Source organism: Astatotilapia calliptera, chromosome 22 (assembly GCF_964374335.1).
Source record: "Astatotilapia calliptera chromosome 22, fAstCal68.1, whole genome shotgun sequence".
Taxonomy (NCBI): Eukaryota; Metazoa; Chordata; class Actinopteri; order Cichliformes; family Cichlidae; genus Astatotilapia; species Astatotilapia calliptera.
In genome coordinates, this window is record NC_137442.1 from 27,665,650 (window position 1) to 27,685,844 (window position 20,195).

The window sequence follows — 20,195 nt, forward strand, 5'->3', positions numbered from 1 at the left end:
TGCTCTGCTACGACACATCAACTTAACTAAGACCCTGGGAACGGCCTTAGCAGGAGAACAGAAGGCCATCAGAACGATGGTGGTGCAGAACAGACTGACACTAGACCTGCTAACAGCATCACAAGGAGGAGTTTGCACGTTTATCCCTGATGGATACGAAGCTGGAGGAGACATTTATGAAGCTTTGCAGAATTTGACCGTTCTGCAAAAATATGTCACTGACCACACACCTGGAGCAGCTACAGCACAAGGCTGGCTGGACTGGCTGGACTGGCTGTTCGGCGGTTCATGGCTGGCTGCTGTAGCAAAGCCGTTTGTCCTTGTAGGTTTCATCATGGTAGCACTGCTCATATTAGTGTTGTGTGTGGTGCCATGTCTAAGAGTAATGATTTCAAAGATGATAACAACTACAATGACTGCTTATGTTGCCGTGCCTCAAGAAGAACAGCATCCCGTCGCAATTCTGTTAGAGGAACTTGTAATAGCTGCTAATAAATGACGTGGTGATTAAAAAGGACTTGTCAAGTGATCATGCACTGATTAACACATTAGTAGTTTATACAGGTACAACATAAGGTTTTCTTATTCTTTTATCCTTTTATTTTTTGTAGTTTTAGTTTTATTGTTTTCTCTTGATTATTCCTGTTGTTATTTCATTTACTATGCTTTTCTTTGTTCTTTTATTATCTTTTTATTTGTTTTATTCTTTAGACCACATGATTTACATTTCTGCTATGTTGACATTTTGAACATTAAAAAATTGCTAAAGATACTTAATAAATAACCTTCACAGACAATTGTTGTATACATTTAAAATAAGTTAAAACAGGAGGGAATGTTAGTGGAAAATGATTCTATGTTTCTTTACCTTCTTTTAAATGTACAAAGATGCCTTTTCTCTGCCCTTTGTCTATGGTTAGATTAGTTTAGAATTATCCTTTTAGACTTTCCCAGCGAAGACATATTGTTTTGGGACATATTGTTTTAGATTGTTTTATCTCTCACAGCTTTCTCCCAGCTCTCTGCTGACGAGACTAGCGCCACATATGGAGTTGTTTATTTTATCTGTTTATTATTTTCTTATCCTGTTCTCACTGTCTTTCCTATAAAAAGTGCCAAGCCTCTGTTCACGGTGTGAGTTGTTTTTAACAGCTTACCCGTGTGCACGTTAAAGCATCAAAAGTAATTCTGTCTCATTGTGTCTTTATTTCTCCTGGGTCTTTTGCAGAGTTTTCCCCCAACATATATATTAATACAGGCACATTGAGAAATTCAATTTCTGTCCACAGATAATTTAATAAGTTCTTTCTACCATCCACACAGGTGGTAAGTACACAGGTACTAAAATCATAATCAGTATAATGTGTATTTTCCAACTGAATCAATCACTCTGCATCTGTACACAAACACTGCATAAGATACGTATTAAACACACCACCAGTTTTTTAAGTACATATATTTTTAAAGGTGCTATTGACATGAAATTCTTACCAGATGTTGGTAACGACCTATCTGATCCACATATGCAAAGAAATCAATAATAATGTGTAATAAAGAGAAATGAAATGGGGGGGGGAAAGGCATGGAAAGTCAAGACAGCAATGCCACAACACACACTATGTATACAGCACTGGCACACTTTATATAATTCAAGGAAGGATGAATGGCAAAAATGGAAAAAATCTGCAGCTAGAATGACCCAGCCAATCACCTGACCTGAATCCAATGAACATCTATGGAAGAACTAAAACTCACGCCGACGGGACCTTCAGGATTTGAAAAGTTTTTGTGTGGAAGAATGGGCAAAAATCACATCTGAGCAATGCATGCGACTAGTTTCTCCATAAGCGAGCGTCTTGAAGCTGTCATCATCAACAAACGCTTTTGTATGAAGTATTAAATGCATTTCAGTAAGTGTGTTCAATACTTATTCCCTGTGTTAAGTTCTCATTATTACACATAATTTCTGGACATTTATGGTTTTGATTTCTTTGCATGTGTTGTTACCAACATCTGGTGAGAATTTCATGTCAATAGCACCTTTATAAATACAAAAATATACTTAATTAGGCAATTGGTGTCATGTTCAATACTTATTTTACCCGCTGTATCACTTACAGCTAATTTTTCAGTAATTTTTCCTCCTCGTCTCACGTATCCTATCAGATTCTTGTGTCTTGGTGAGACCATTTTGTGTCACTTGCCAGTTAATTTCTAAATTTTAAAAAAGTGTAAATATTAGCTATAAAAGATTATGTAAGTGTGATGCTTGTTTAATTTGTTGTTTAGTTTTACAGATTTTATATACTTTTTTCTTTAAAAAAAAAAGTAATGAAGAATAGGGAATAATTATCCATCTTTGTTTTTCTGCTTTGCAATTAAAGTGCTTTTGACAGTCATCCTTGAAGTTACTTCATAATTAAGCATAGACATGCCTGGACTGGTAATCTGGCCTTTGCATGGTGCACTAATGGCTCAACATTTATATTATTTTCTTTGTCGATATAAGGACTGGCAGAATTTACCAAATCAAATTTCTTAATGCAACCAGCCCCTCCCCTACCTTCCTGTGCACTATTGCACCTTATAGCGCACAGTTAGTGTGCAGAAAATGATTGATAAAGATGAATAAACAAAAGAGAAAAGCTGGAGCTGAAAAGCTAAGAGAGAGAAAAAAGAAACTAGAAATCAATGCAGTAAAATGTTTCAAATTAACTAACAAGTTAGCAGCTGCACCGTCAACAGTCGTACCAACAACACCAAGGAGCCAGCGTTTGCAGTCACAGGAGTTACTGTTGGTAGCATTAGTCGTGAAGCAGTGCAGGAGCAGTACCACCAACAGAGTGAGGAATAGATGGAGGAGGGTGTAATTACTGTGGCAAGAAAATAGAAGGAGGCATATAATTAGGAAGCGAGAGATTCAAATAAAATGAATGGCTACCTTGACCATGCGCTAACAACCTGATTAAAAAGAAAAATTGCTTCAATATCAATTTCCAAACATGTCAAGGACGATTTTTTTAACCAAGTCCAGATCTGTGCATAGATGAATGTAAGACAAGTAATTTACTACCTAATTTCAGTCAGCCCAGTTGAGCTTAGAGTCTAACCTTTAAGAAGAGAGGCATTTCCTCAGGTGTATTTATTAATTTAAAAGGCCTTAAGCAACTTAACTTGAACTTCTTGAACTTAATTTTGTCCAATTTTTTGTGAATTTAACTGGATTTGATTATCAGAAAAAACGGTCACTGCTGTCACAGCATTTCCTTCAGAGTGCTCGTCTGGTTGTCTTTTGTGCTGCCTGTATCAGAGTCTGTGTGTAGCACTAAAGGTTCCATTGTGCCAGATAAATCTTGGAAACCTGCAAAAAAAATAAGGGGGAAAAAGGCATGAAATTAAACTCCAGTTTGTTGCTGATGTTACATTCCAGTATTTCAAGAATATTTCCCATCACCCATCTGTCTGCACAGACCTTCTGGTTAAGTTCTGTTTGATCATGACAGATGAGTCATGGATGCCATCATTATTTTATGGTAGTCTATGCATGAGTGCATTTTTAGTTGCATAAGTCCGATGTAGCAATCTTTTACCACCACTTGGCTTTATACAAGTTCAAAGAGACTCTCTATAAAATGTGGAAAACCCATTAGCTTACTGGCAAAAAAGAAACAAAAAAATCACAGTATTCACTCCAGCTGAATTCAAACTGTCAGCACTGCCAAAGCTACAGGCTGCGAATCCCTTGGTACCATTGCACGTTGCTACTTTATATTCATACTTTACATCTAACTGTAGAGGGAAAAGGAGACTGAATCATTTATCACAGTTTAACTTATGTGCCAAAATACAGACAGATAAATATAGTTTGTTGGCTCCAAATACAACCACAGCTTGTTCTTACAAAATCCAATTAACAACTGGAAGCATTAGGGGGGCGTATTTTGAGGAGAATCCCATAACATGGCAGGCACAGCTTGAAACACAAGTATGTATTCCAATTTTAAAAAATATCAGGCTGTATTTCATTTCTCTTTGTTAAATTGGTGCCACAAAAGCTCTACTTAGGGACCTTCTTGACTCCTGGGGCAATTAAACCTTTTCAAGATCCCTCACACACTTCTATTATGACCAATGCTGCCATCCAAACCACACTGGTCCTAGATTTGCCGTTCCTGCAAAGTCACACCTTACACCCTTGACAACTACTGCAGTCCTTTAAAAGAAACCTTAACTGGTGGCTGTGTCTCAGGAGATAGAGTATGTTGTCTACTACTGAACTCTGAAGGTTCCTGGCTGTTCCAGAGATTTCCAAAGTATCCTTGGTTAAGATACTGAACCCCAAATTGCTCCCAATGTGTTCACTGGATTGTAGACGTATGAATGTTAGACTGAAAGCTCTTATGTAAAAAGCATGTGTGAATGGTAATATCTCCTGCGTCTAGGTGCGGGTTCCTCCTCTGGGTGTGAGGGTACCTGGACCTGGGGTATAAAGCATGTTTGGGGAGTGTGATTGTGTGTACAGTGTCCATTTGTGTCTGTCTCCACAGTGGGTGAGTGCCGAGTATTTGTATATGTGTGCATGAGGGTGGGAATGCATGTTTGTGTTTGTGTGTGCCTGTTGTTGTGTGTGTCTGTGTCTATATGTCAGGTCGGGTCTTAGACTCCACCTCTCTGGGAACATCTCAGGCCCTCCAAGGTATGGAGGCCTATCACCACACTCCCTGCTGGTGACTCAGAGGTTGGTGCGCTGGTGGTTCTTGGTGTCCAGGGCTGGGCGCTCAGGTATGTACTGGCTTACTCCCAGTGGCTGCTTGACAGAGCCGGATACCCATGGCCCTCTTCCGGGGGGAGGGGCCTCTGGCCTCTGGACCTGGGCTTGGTCCACTCTGGCGCAGCTGGGTGCCAGCAGAGCCCACAGGCACGTCGCTGCAGCCCCCTCTGGCTTCTGCTCTTTGGCTGCTGAGTGACTCCTCGTCTGGGGCTCTCCTCAGCTCTTCCCAGGAAGGTTGCACGATTGCCCCTCCTTTGGTCTTCCTTCGGCTCTCGCACTCTGGGGGCTTCTGGATGTCTGGGGCCTGGATCTCCTCCATGCCTGCTTCATATAAGGGACGGGGCTATGCCCCCCACACCCTCTAGTGGATAACTACATGGAGAAACCTACTGAATATAAGCACGCTCACACACACAGGTGTGCACACAAAGACAAGTGTACAAAGACACAAACTACAACTGTCTTGGGTGCTACCTCAAAGCACATTGTGTGCTGTCTGTCTTGCGTGCTTCACAATAACATTCAATATTTAGGATTTACTGTTATTTACATGGCCCTGCGACAGACTGGCAACCTGTCCAGGGCGTACCCCGCCTCTCGCCCTATGACAGCTGGCATAGGCTCCAGCGCCCCCTGCGACCCTGAAAAGGATAAGCGGAAGCGAATGGATAGATGGATGCTATTTACACTTAGCTAGATTATCCTGATGCTTTTGTGTTTATTATGTTGCTCTCTTTTTTGCTTGTTTTCTCTTTTTTTTCTTTTTTTCTTCTCTCAACAGGTGATGTTTTAAGTGCCCTTTCTCACTGTCCCTCTTCCCTTCTGTTTGTTCTTGGCCTTCAGACAATAATTCTGATGGCTAAGGAACCAAACAGGACAGGCAAAAAAAAAATGCATGTGTGAATGGGTAAATGAGGCTTGTGATATAAAGTACTTTGAGTGCTTGACCAGAAAAGTGTTATATGAGAATCAGTCCATTTACCATCTTATGTTATTTTTTATGTGCTTGTCTTACTATAAATTCCCTACTAAAATACACTGTTAGATATACATGACACATTTAAAAACTCCTAAATATGTATGTATGGATATTATGACTATTATATGACCATTTGAATTTGGAGATTACATAAACTGGTAATGCTGCAGCTATTGTTATTTTTAATGAAGAACAGAAAAAAATGTTACATTTTTGGTTCAAATTTCCTGTCAATGAAAATAAGGGAAATTATATCATTTCATCCCCAATTATAAGAAAGGCAAAGCTTACCGTTTACTCTTTGTTGATTAGCAAAGTGTGTCTTTCTTTCATAGCCTTTCTTTATCTCCATGTTGACTGCCAAATTCATTATCTGACTTTAAACACAAGTCAGATACTCCAGTCACCTGTGCAGTAGTACAGCTATTAAGAAAAGGTCACAAATGCTTATAGTTATATTCTTTTAGTTATATATTCTTTTTTATTTTGGATATTTGTCACAGATACATGTTTCAGATCATCCAACTCGTATTTCTACATAATTTAAATCATGAGTTATTAGTTATATTTTGTATTTACTCTGGTTAATATGCAACAAAAAAAGAAATCATGAGGAGGCAAATACCTTATCACATTGTTTTTCTTCCCTGCAAAAATGTGATTGTTATTTCTTGCTTTGAAAGACATAGACTGAACCATAGTGTTCACTGGTGGAGTAACAGTCCTGTTTCAGTCGGGTTTTCTGGGTTCCTTTGACAATAAGAGTTGACATGTTTCAACAGAATTTCAGGTAACTAAAAAAAAGAAGAAATATAATGACGAAGCATGCAAGTTTACTCCTCGCTGCTGCTGCCAGGCTTAAATCTTCCCTCTCATTAGATGGAATAACTCGGTTCACTTGGCACCAAAGTATCAGGATTTGTCTCATCTAAGAAAAGACATCACATCTCACAGTGATATCAGTCTCAACCTGGGCTTTGAGTCACTTTTTGTTTAATAGAGAAACAAGTTTGGACATTTTGTTTTTAAGGCAGCAAGCAAGCTGAACTTCGGGACAAACAAAAGATATGAAATACTGGTGCTTCACGTTTTTTATTTTTAATCAAATCATACAGACTGGTGATCTCTCCGTGGCATACCCTGCCGCTCACCCTATGGCAGGATAGACTTCTGAAATGAATAAGTGGATGAAGATGAATAGAAGCTGTAAGCTGTTAGATGAACTCTTAAAACATACATATTTTGTACATCTGCTTTCTAAAGAAGAATAAAAGTGTTGTTGTTTTTTGTTTGTTTGCTCTTTTCTATAGGAAAGCCAACTTATCCTTTCTCTCTCAAATTCTGATTTCCTGTGTAAAGACCAGTGTGAAGGGAAGCTTTGCTAACTACAAAATTTTAGACTTAGATACTTAGTTAACATTTGAAACATTTTGCCAAAAACAACTTGAAAGCTGAATAAAGTACAATAATGTAAATTTCTCCTTTGTTCCACTGGCAATATTTATAACTCGTGTAACTCATTCTCATTTTTCTTTCTCCAGAGCAGACCTTTAAAAAATGGAAATAATTTAAATAACATATGTAGTATAATGCTATATATAATCTAAATGTATATTTTTATATTGATATTCTTCTGCATTTCAGACTCTGGAACAATCCTTATAGTTATCGGTTGAAAAGAACCTGACATCTGCCCTTGGGAAGTCCATGCCGTGATAGACCTGAGACAGATAAGGTTCTTCTACAGATTACTCAAACATAGACAAGAAACGTCTGGAGGGTGTGATCATGCATTATAAATCTAACAATGGTTTATGTATGAGTCTGGTTGAGATAAATGTATGGGCAAAAATCTGTGCCATCAGAAACTGAATTTGAATAAGTTAAATTTGAATTTGAATTGCTCAGATTTAATCTGAATTGTAACTTGAATAAATGCTTTTGAAAACTGAATTTGAATTAGTCTAATTTGAAATTGAATTTATGGTTTGAAAATGATCATCACTAAATTGAAATTGAATTTTATATTTTGAAAATGAATTCATTTGCTTTGAAACTGCATTTTATCCTTTGAAAATTCAGCTCTCGAATAATTTTTGGAACTTACATCCGGTTCTGGTTCAAGCGCAGATTAATAGAATTACGTTTTACTAGCGGACCGAAAGTGTTACTGACGGGAATCTACAGCGTCTTGAGCTGAATTAAGACTTCAGAAGTCATTCGTCATGTCGAATGACCAGCGGATAAACTCTCAGGTTGGTAATAAATGTATTACATGAATAAGAAGAAGCGTCATGTTAACAAATGATAGCCGTAAGGTAACTTTTATGCTAATTGTAGCTGCTAGCTAAAAACGCTAATTTAGTGTAGTTTGCCCGGAATTCAGCTTTGACAAACAAATATGATCGACTGTTTCTAGTAGAATTCCAAAGTTGTCATCTTGGACCCTCTCAGAGTACCCCCTCTGTATGCTTGCAGAGACCCCTACAGTAGGGAAAGATGCAAAACGGTGCCCAAACCTTTGTATTTTAGCTTTATTTATGTCTTACACAGCATCCCAACTCTTTAGCTAACTTAATAACTTTAGCTAAAGTGAATAGTTAGTCTAATTCATTAGTGCAGCATTACTGGATCATCTCTGTTTGAAGTGATATAATATCATATAATATCATTTTCAAACCATAAATTTAATTTCAAATTAGACTAATTCAAATTCAGTTTTCAAAAGCATTTATTCAATTTACAATTCAGATTCAATCTGAGCAATTCAAATTCAAATTTAACTTATTCAAATTCAGTTTCTGATGGCACAGATTTCTGCCCATACAAATGTCTCGTTGATGTGTTGATGTGAATTAGAGTTTGAGTAAGAGCAAGTGCCTGTAAAGAAGGGGCTTCGGTTTTATTTATTTGAATTTTTATTTCTGTGTTAAAAAAACATTTATAACTCTAAGTAAAGTTTAAAACGTTGGAAAAAGATTGCTTTCAGTGCTGAACAGTGAAATCAGATTCAAGTCTTTCCAACAACAATCACTTGCGTGTGCCAAAGCTGTAACTTCTGGATCAATCAGCCCGGATGAAATTAAACAGGAGGCAGGAGGCGTGCTGGGTGCACACCTGCTGACAGTCCCCTACATTAGAAGAGGAGAGACATGTCGGTTCCTGGGAAATTTACATTCTCTGCAAGCTCTTGATTACAGAACATTCTGAAGAAATTGAAAAAAGTAAGCACAGATAGAAAAACAAAACACAATCTTACATATTAAACCATTGTAAAACTACTAAAATGAACACTTGCACATGTGGTCGCATAAAGACAGGAACAGAAAACTGTGTGCTTATTAACATTCCCCTAAACAAGCGCTACTGTGAGTGAGTGAAGCCTTTGTAATGAAATATGTAAATAACAAGTAGAGCAATATGAAATGTATGTGTGTGTGTGTGTGTGTGTGTGTGTGTATTACTTATATATATATCACAAATAAATAAAAACAAGAATATCAAGGCATCTCAAAGTCAAAGTAAACTTTATTGTCATCTCTGCTATATACGGTACAATATATAGAGAGACGGGATGACAAGGCTCCAGTTCCATTTAGTGCAAAAGTACAACAATAAGAGTAAGAAATAAATGTACACTTTAAGACTAAGGTAAAGGGAGTAAACATACACTTTGAGGTAAAAGGGGTTAATAACAGTCTAAAAATTTACAATTTACAATAGAGTCGGTTAATGGTTTGTGTGGGTGTGTGGAGGGGAGTGGGGGAGCTGGTAGTGAGTTCAGGAGTCTGATGGCTTGCAGGAAAAAGCTATCTCGCAGTCTGGAAGATCAGGCCCCGATGCCGCGATAGCGTCTGCCGGATGGGAGGAGGGAGAAAAGTCCACGTATATATAAAACTAAGAATATTCTTAACTAAAAGTGAGAGATCAAAACTCAAAACACTGAGTCAAAGATCCAAGACCATGACAATGAGGGTTTAGTCCTGCCACAGTTTAGAGTGAGTCAGTTTCCTTATCTCTGGAATGTGAGTTAATCCAAATCTGATTGCAAAACCTGCCAGACAGCACAGGATATAAAAACAAAAAAAAAATTCCCCATTCAAAAATGTCTCCTCTATATATTGGCTCACAAGTTCAGAGTTGCATTTTTTAACAATGCAATTTATTGTCAGAAATAGAAGATATGATTATCCAACTTAGAGAGAGATGTCGAAGGGTAAACAGTGAATATATTCAAGGTCTTTCAGTGTTATCTGATGTACTGTACTAAATGTGATAAATACAAGAATAACTTCACACGTTGCAGTGGTTATGAGTCCATCCAAAATGACACGGCAGTCTGAATGTGCAGTGGAACTACTGCTTAGGAAAGGTGGCATGATTTTGCCATTTGTGTGTTGCACCTTTAACTACAGGCAGCTCACAGTTAGGATCCAGACCAGAGAATGACATCATTCAGTGTAGGCGTGAATGCACCAAAAATTATTGTAAATTAATCTTGATTTCATAAATTAAATAGACTGATGACCCTAGTGTGTGGTGTGTGTGAGGACAGGGAAGGGTCAGCTTTATTTCAGATTTGAGAGATAAACTTTACATTTCATATATAAGTTCATATATAAGTCTAGAGCCTCTGAGGATTATCTAAGTATTTATAACATTACACAAAGCAAAAGTCTCCATCACAGTGTTCATGAAATGCTGGGTTTATCCATCTTCTAGGGCGGGCCTACGTTGGAGTTCTGAATATTTCCCTGTGAGGGTAATAGTGGTGAAGATCCCGAGGTCCTCCTTGATCCCTGTGATGAGCTTTAGTCTTCCTGATGTTTCTTGCCTCTCTCAGTGGTCAAGAGAACATCTGGCACAAGACTGCTGTGATGAAAGAAAGGGAAGAAGTTTCTCCAAACATCTGGACCAAGAAAACCCAGTTTGGTCCAATTATCAGAGGAAGTGTTTACGTCCTAACTGCGTCAAAAGACTAACAAACATCCATCCTAAATGAATGCAACTTAATCGGTGTGTGTGTGTGTGTGTGTGTGTGTGTGTGTGTGTGTGTGTGTGTGTGTGTGTGTGTTCCTTTGAATCCTTCATGCACATCCATCAATATTTTTCTGAAGTGCCTCAGCCTGTGAAGACCAAGCTGTCTTTGAAAATGTAAACAGATATTTTATCCATCTGTGTAAAGATATCAACTCAAGAAAAGTTCCAAGCATTTTATAAACAATTGTAATCTCTTGGCTCTGCTTGCATGCCTGAAACCCTCCATCTATCCATCTTCTTCTGCTTATCTGGGGCAGGGTCGCTGGGGCAGCAGCCTAAGCAGAGAAGCCCAGACCTCCCTCTCCCCAGCCACCTCCTCCAGCTTGTCCAGGGGAACACCAAGGCGTTCCCAGGCCAGTCGAGAGATATCTCTCTCCAGCGTGTCCTGGGTCTGCTCTGGGGCCTGCTCCGAGTGGGACATGTGCGAAACACCTCAACCAGCATGTAGCCTTATCAGATGCCTGAACCACCTCAACTGGCTCCTTTCGATGGGGAGGAGCAGCAGCTCTACTCTGAGCCCCTCCTAGATAGCTGAACTTCTTACCATATCTCTAAGTGGGAGGCCAGCCACCCTTCGGAGGAAGCCCATTTCTCCCACTTGTATCCACAATCGTGTTCTTTCTATCACTACACACAGTTCGTGACCATAGGTGATGGCAGGGACGTAGATCGACCGGTACATTGAGAGCTTCGCTTTTACACGCAGCTCTCTCTTAACCACGACAGACCGGTACAGTCCGCATCACTGCAGCCGCAGCACCAATCCGTCTGTGTCGATCTCCCGCTCCCTTCTCACTTGTGGACCTGAGGCCATGTCCACACTAGAGATGGCACGATACCACTTTTTTATGTCCGATACCGATACCGATATCATAAATTTGGATATCTGCCGATACCGATATGAATCCCATATAGTGTTTTTTAATCAACAAAACTTGTTTTTTTAATATCTTGCTGCATTTTGTATAAGTTCATACTCAAGTTTAAAACAACAACTACACTAAAGCTAATCTGTTAAACCTGTATGCAAAAAAAATGTTTCATAGTTCAGCAATACTGATCAATCTAATAAACTTAAACCTACACCATCCTCCCTATTCTGGTATTTTAAAGAGTACTTAGCGTAAATATTAAGCAACCTAACTAATAGGGTTCCAACTCCCAGCAACAAAAATAAATAAATAAAAAATGGGGAACCACCCCTCACGCTCCACCTCATGATGCTTAATCGACGTAATCAACCTTAATTTGATGCAGTGTGAAAAAATGCACAGAAATCAATTATTTTTCAAGAAATATTAAATAGATTCAACATCTTTCTTCAACAAAATTGCAGACTGCACAGATGGTACCTTCCCAAAGGAAAAAGTACTATAGCTTACTAGGGTATATATATTAGACTTAATAGTTACTATATACAGTAATTGACTTCTATTCATTTTACATCAAATTAAAACTTTGGGTGTCAGATAATTATTTATTAAAAGCTAGACATTTTAAATGAGAATAAGAAAGAAAAGTATGTCTTTGTGCCCCCTTTTCCCTGTTAATGCCCTATCGGCCCCCCTGGCTAAACTTTGCTAGATCCGCCCCTGCACAGTTACCAGCCGTCAGCTACGTAGAAAAAGATCCTGGTGTAGAAAGTAATATAAAATAAATTCTAACAACAGCTGATCAAGCTTAAACGTGCTGCTGTTGTTCAGCCGCTGGTTTCCTCTTTCTGGTGCAAAGTGGGCCAAAATTAAAGAAGAGAGACGGAGTCGCGACAGAAAAGCCGATCAGCTGATAATTAAGCAGTTTCATGATTGAAGTAGCAGCAGGAGAGGCAGTTGCTTGTTAAGCTTAACGCAGGAATGCTTTACATTCAGAGATGGACTTACACACTTGCTTTACTTCTCTCGGGATAACTTTGTCGGAGATGAAATGCCGGGTTGCTAGCGAAGCTCCAAATGCTATCCAGACCACCGACAGGTCCCGCATGCCACAGCCGCTCTATCACGTGATGCATACTGCTCCGACGTGCTAACGTTCCGAGGCGAGTTACGGCGTGTTGCAAGTTTTGTGAGGTGCTTTCGTGATATTTAATGGATCAATTACATTTTTTATTTTTCTCCGATATCCGATCCAGTAATTTAGGTCAGTATCGGACCGATACCGATACGTAATATCGGATCGGTCCATCTCTAGTCCACACTAATACGTTTGAAAGCGTATCTTTTTTTCTCTGTTTTGGCCTTCCATCCACACTGAGATGGCATTTTTGGTCAAGAAAAACGGCGCCTTTTTAAAAACGCCCTTCAAAGCGTTTACATTTGAAAACGCCGTTTTCACATCGCAGTGTGGACAGCAAACCCGGAGCCTTTTCGAAAACAATGACAAATTTTAGCCCTATTAAAGATTAATATCAGTTTGTATATGCTCCAGATAGCTTTTCTTCAAATTCTTTAATTCTCACTCGCTTTTGCAACTTTGGACTTTTGTGTTACTTGCAGCAACAACCACCTCATCATCAGTCCATTTAAAAAACTTGGTGCTTTTCCTTGACATTTTGCCACAGCGTTTCAAAGAGCCGGAAAGTAAATAAACGGCAGACAGAAATGAGGCAGGTAAAACCGTCTTGCATTTCACGCATGTGCAATACAGGAACGTAAGCGTTTTCGGCCGTTTCAATGTGGACGCACAACTCTGTGAAAACAATTGAAAACAATAGTGTGGACGCGGAGCGTTTTCAGACATATACACCGTTTTCGTATTTATCCAGGCTAGTGTGGACGTAGCCTGAGATACTTAAACTCCTCCACTTGGGGCAGGAACTTGTCCCTAATCCGGAGTGGGCACTCCACCCTTTTCCGTCTGAGGACCATGGCCTCAGATTTGTAGGTGTTGATTCTCATTCCCACCGCTTCACACTCGGCTGCGAATCATTCCAGTGTGAGCTAGAGGCCTCACATGAAGAAGCCAGCAACATCCAGAGCCTTCAGGAACTCAGGACGGACCTCATCCAACCCAGGGCCTCTGCCACCAAGGAGTCATTTAACTGCCTCAGTGACCTTGCCCCCGGAGATAGGCAACTTGTCCCCCACGTCCCCAGACTCTGCTTCCTTTAGGTCCTCGAAGTATTCCTTCCACCGCACGACAATTTTCTCAGTCTAAGTCAGCAGCCCTCTACCTGCACTATACACAGTGCTTTCAATTCATGAGCCAATTAAGTTTGCCAGAACCTCTTCAAGGCAGTTCAAAAGTCTTTTTCCATGGCCTCTCTGAACTCCTCCCACACTCAAGTTTTTTTGTTCAGCTACTGCCCAAGCCTTGGCCTGTCGGTACCTATCAGATGTTTCTGAAGACCCACAGGCTCACCTCTGGTGTTCACTATTTGGTTCGGGGATTACCACCACTACATGTACCAACCACCTTCGGCCACAGCTCATGGTGGAGATGGAGGTGCTGAATATGGTCCAATCAGACTCAGTGTCCCCAGTCTCCCTCAGAATGCTGTTGAAGCTCTGCCAGATGTTTGCGTTGAGAATCTCCTGAACTGGGGCCTATGCCAGGCATTCCCAGTGCACCCTCACTATACGTTTAGGTGAGCCAGGTCTGTCCAGCATCCTCCCCCGCCACCTGGTCCAACTCACTACCAGGTGGTGATCAGTTGACAGCTCAGCGCCTCAGTTTACCCAAGTGGTAAACTGGCAAACTGTGGTTTACACAGACGTCCAACAACAAAACACTGCTCGGGTTCAGATCTGGGAGGCCGTTCCTCCCAATCACGCCCCTCCAGGTCTCACTGTCATTGCCCACATGAACGTTGAAGTCTCCCAGTAGGACAACAGAGTCCCTAGACGGAGCACCCTCAAGCACCCCGCCCAGGGATGCTAACCTACAGGCTACAGTCCCACAGACCAACACAAATCCCTATCCTAATGAGGACACATATGTTATATTCCCTCCTGTGGTGTCAGTACACTAATTAGGGCTTATACAGAGTCAGACTGATGCACACCGTAGTTTGTTTACATTTTGACTTCTTCTCTTTATTTAACATAACACAGAAGTTACACATACACATAACTGGGCGTGGTGCCCCCTATAGCTTGTATAGCACACCATATATCTTGGTTCATACATAACAACATATATGATATTTCCCTTAGTATTTAGGGATGAACAGAAAGCTTACAGTGCTGAGCAGTGATGAAAACCACCACAAAGTGACTTTAAAATGATCGGCACAGTGATTCTTCTTTAGAAACATGAACAGGTAGGACATTTAACATAGCTCTCTTAAATAATTTACTGTAGAAATGTTTAATATGAAATAGTTTTACTGTAAAAACACTGTAAAAATCATTGCATCACCTGATTTTTAGAGTATTGTCCATAACAATAACAATATCATCACTACAATGATTTAGTGAGTAATTCTTAATGAATTCATAACCCTGTTTAATCATTATTCCAGCATTCAAAAAAAAAAAAAAGCTCAGTGAAATGAACATTGTCCTCCCTGCTTTTCTTACTCACTATAAGATTAACAGCAAAGATACAGCCAGTGCCTTATTGATCTATGCAGTTGCTCAGTTGTTTCCTTTCCTCACCTAATTACGAAATATCTGTTGTTACATGTATTACAAATGTTTGATCGTGTTAATGGGGGGTCTGCAGGACAACTTAACACCTCTGTCCACCAACTGCTCTGTTTCTGCTGTGGTGATTCTCACTTCTTGTCTCCTACTCTGACGCAAAAGCTTGTGTAGTAATAGCATGCTTCACAGTTTCAAACCAGGGATTTATTTCCTGCAGTAACTGGCATAGTACTAACAAGCAGTGAGTGGGGAAATATTGTTGACTGCTGAAAATAAATAAATATATAATGTGTTTATAATGCATTAGTATGCTTACCTCTGTGAGGGGATCATATGCAAATGTACAGCATTCATGCACTTTTTTTCCTGAATATTATCATCAAATTTTGAAAACAGCACTTCAATTCAGTTACTCCTATTTTTTCATATCTTTAAAAAGGACATGCTTTCATTACTAATGAAAGGTTGGTTGTTGGCTCTTCATATTGTGAATTATTTTGGTGTATTTGTTTTTTTCTCTTCAGATTCAGTTACCTGTCTGCATATTCGATTTGGAATTTGCATCCTATCTTTGCTGTCTCATAAACTTTAATATGAGTCCCTTTCAAAACTGTTACATTATTCATACCTTTTGTAGACAGAGACAAGGACTCCTATTTCCCAACAGGCACTGACCTTTTCAGCAAGAATGAGCAAGAAGGCTTCAGAGTGGGCCTCTCAAATTAGGCAGAGCAAATCCCGTCTTACTGAAAGCTAACTTTCGGGGCCATTGAAGATGTTAATTATTTTGGCATTTAACTCCTCTCTCCTCTCACCCCCTTCCTTCCCTTGCAGTTTTTATTCTCTTTGTGCTTGCTCACCTCATGACACCTCCTTTCTTTGTCAGGTGACTATTTTTTCTGGAACTCATACAAAGCTTAAATTTGAATATGGTGTTTTCTATTGCAATTGTCTCGAGAGCGAATTGTCAGTTGTATGAATTTATTTAAATTATTGCTGCCATCACTTTGCTGACTTTGTAACTTCAGCTGACTCATCAGTGCCTGAGGGGTTGAAAAAAAAAGCCATGGAATTATCATTGCTGGTCTCTTATCTTTTATCTGCCACTTATGCTCATGGGTGTCCAGTTAGTAAGACTTTAGCACAAAGCTAAATGTTAATTAACAGATTAACTGTGGAGTCCTGACATGAGGTTTAAGTTTATTTCTGTTACACTGGCTCCAAAAATCCACACGAATTTCTATAAAATAGTTCCTTCCAGGTTTCTGAAATTAAATCACTTTCAGTTTTATAGTTCTCATCAATCAAACCCACCTTGGTGACCCTGCATGATAAACAAGGACAACATGGATTGGTGTTTCACTTTAATCCTCTCACATCTGCAAGGAAAGTAAGCGTTTATTTAAAGCCGGTGACCTTACTTCTAATGAGGCAAGTACTTGTAGAGATAAACTTGGACTAAAGTAACCAAATTTACATTTTTCTTCATTCATAAGGGGCGTGCAAATAGCAGAGTAGGAGTGATGAACTACACAATTTAATCATAATACTGAACCCACTGAGACATGTGGCAGTCTCTGTTCCTTCAAACAAAAAGCTCTTTATCAGAGTTTGGATTATGTGGTAGCAAACCATCCAACCTATTCCACAGCAACTCTTTTTAACTTTCCTAAACATATCCACGGCATCAGTCACAGATCTGGACCTCTCAGCAGTGTTGGTGCCTTGTTGAACATGGAATAGCCCTGCAAATAATATTGCCTCCCATGAGGTCCAAAAAATTTGTGCTTCAGCTTTAGCGAGTGAATTCAACACTATTGATACACTGTGATACCCAACATGAATTAGAAGTATTTGTGTTTTGCTAGCATTAGCTGAAAATGTACCCCAAAACCCACTTGTCCAAAGATTTTTGGGCATCAAAAGACCAACATGATACCTAATGACCGTCGATAAAGTCAGAATGCCCATCTTAGATCTACCTAATGACCCACCCTTAACAAAACAAAAATTAATAAGTGTTGTTTGAGTTTGAGGAGTGCCTTTGTAAATACGTTAAGGAGACAGTTTCCAAAATGTTCAGCTGACTTAACAATGGTGGTCATTCTAGTGACTCACTGGCATAATAAAAAGATTTAAGCTTTTTAAATCTTAAGCAAATGATAATCTGTTTGAAGTAAATAAGAACGTTTGGCTAAACAGATGCCGAATGCTCTACTAATGCTCAATAACTCTTTTGGTTAGGTGTATCCCACAGTGGTCTGGGTTTGAGCCTGACTACTATCGAAAGAAGGCAAAATGCTAATGTTGCATCACATTTTCCATTAATCACTGTATTTAATTAACTGTTGCTGTTTATTTTAGCTTTAAAGTGAAAACTTACTGTGTGAGTACCTGGCAGTTCTGTTGCCACAGTTATCTAGTGTGTGTTTGTGTGTTTGAATGACTGAAGCAGAAACATTCTAAAGGTTTCCTAAGTACAGCTAAGCCTTAAAAGCACTATTACACTAATTACCACCACTGCAATACAATGGCATAGCACAATTATACAAGCCCTGAACTGTGAAATGATTCCAAATTAGATATCATGCAGCACATTCTCAACTTTACACTGTTATTACCCTTATGAGTGACAATTTTCCACTCTTTGCATTTTTCACACAATGCGCAATAAATGGAGAAAGTAGGCATAAAAAAAGTATGTGTGAAAGTATCAGATTGATTATCTGTGGTCTGAAGCCCTAAACTGTCACCTTTTTTTAAATTATCAGTCTACAAACGTGTCTGTGCTCAACAAAGGTGGTCTGTAGGGTACCTGCATAGTTTATATGAGTTTTCTACTCCAGGAATCTCAGAGCTCAGGAGTGTTTGCAATAGAAGCCTAACAAGCGCAGTCTCTAAAAAATAAATAAGAAAATGATGCAAACAAAGAACTGAACCTGTAGCTGGAGCAATTAGTTCATTTCTTTTATATAACTGTGAAATTGTGATTAGTAGGTTCTGGGAAGATAAGATAAGATAAGATAAGATAAGATAACCTTTATTAGTCCCACACGTGGGAAATTTGTTTTGTCACAGCAGGAAGTGGACAGTGCAAAAGTTATGAGGCAAAAATTAGAATACAATAAGAATAAATACAGTACACAACTGTACAGAATAGAATAAAATAAAATACTATATACAGTAGAATAAAATAAAATAAATATACAATAAGATAAAAATAGAATACAAATACCAATACTATATACAACTGAGTAAAAATACAACGATGACAGAAAGGATTATTGCACTTAGTATTATTGCATATGTATGGATGTGTGTGCTTGATCAGTTAAAGTCTTTATTATGGAGTCTGACAGCAGTGGGGAGGAAAGACCTGCGAAATCTCTCCGTCCCACACCGTGGGTGCCGCAGTCTCCCACTGAAGGAGCTGCTCAGTGCTGTCACAGTCTGCTGCATGGGGTGGGAGATGTTGTCCATCAGGGATGACAGCTTAGCCGCCGTTCTCCTGTCACTCACCACCTCCACTGGGTCCAGAGGGCATCCTAGAACAGAGCTGGCCCTTCGGATCACCCATTGTCCATTATCAGAAAAAAAAATCAAAAACCTTACATGATTTCAGTTTTGGTGATCTCCCATTAACCTCCTAGAACCGGGCATCCAAATATGTGGACATCACATTTTGGGTTGTCTAGAGCAAAATACAAGGGCCTGATTTCCACTTATGAGGACATTATACTGCCACTGTTCTATCAAAATTTAAAACGAATGTCCTCATATGTGGATATAATTTTTCTCAGAAACAAAAATCAGGTAGAAAAAAATCTGGTAATTCTTTGTTTTTACATTCATCAGGTCCCAATCAGCCCAAATAGCAAAGAGAAATTAAAAATGCATGCCATGAAAGAGTTCAGGTCTTAGGAGGTTAAGGCTCATCTTCTTGTGCATGTCCAGAAGTTTGAATGCATTTCAGAGAAACTGGAGAAGATCCTTTTAGACTGCACGTCATATCATCATTTACTGCCCAAATAAGGTCCTCAGTATATACAAGTGAGAAACAATTATTACTTTCTTCACATTACAGCATCAACTTTATTGGCCAAATATGTGCACACATACAAGGAATTATGCTTGATTCTTATTTTGTGCTGAATGTAAACAGAATAGACAGAAAGTATAAACTGTAACAATATGATACAGCAAATAACAACAGGTATAATATATTTAAATGTGCAATGGTGCAATCATACTGTGGACATGTGATGCAAAAAGTTTTAAAGGGGGTGAATTAAGGTTATGTTTTCCCCTAGCAAAAAGTCACATGGCAGTTTCCTGCTTTGCACTGCACTGCACTGCAGTGCTAGTCTTCAGTGTTTTTAAATATATGTGATATTGTTCCAAATGTATAATTCTGCACTTTAGGCCCAAATTTTTGTCCTCTAGAAGGTTTGAAAATAAGGGCTCTGTATCTGCACAGGGTCCAATTAATCCATGTCAGTGCACTGAGGCCAAGATTTTACTAAGAGCCCCTGTTGACCTTTTTGCTCCTCTCATCTCCTCACCTTAATAAGTAATTAGTTTGTGAAATTTCGATTAAGATAATACAAGAAATCTTATTCAGAAAATTACACCAAGTACAAAATAACATGAAAAAATAGAGGTATTAAAACGAGATTACCCTTAAGGTCACAACATAACGTGATATTAGTTGTGTGATACTAGTTCATATGTGTTTAAGTGTGTGACAATCTTACAATCAGATTGCAATACACACAGATGACCACACAACAATCTTTTTCAGTCATGTAGCTATAAATATACA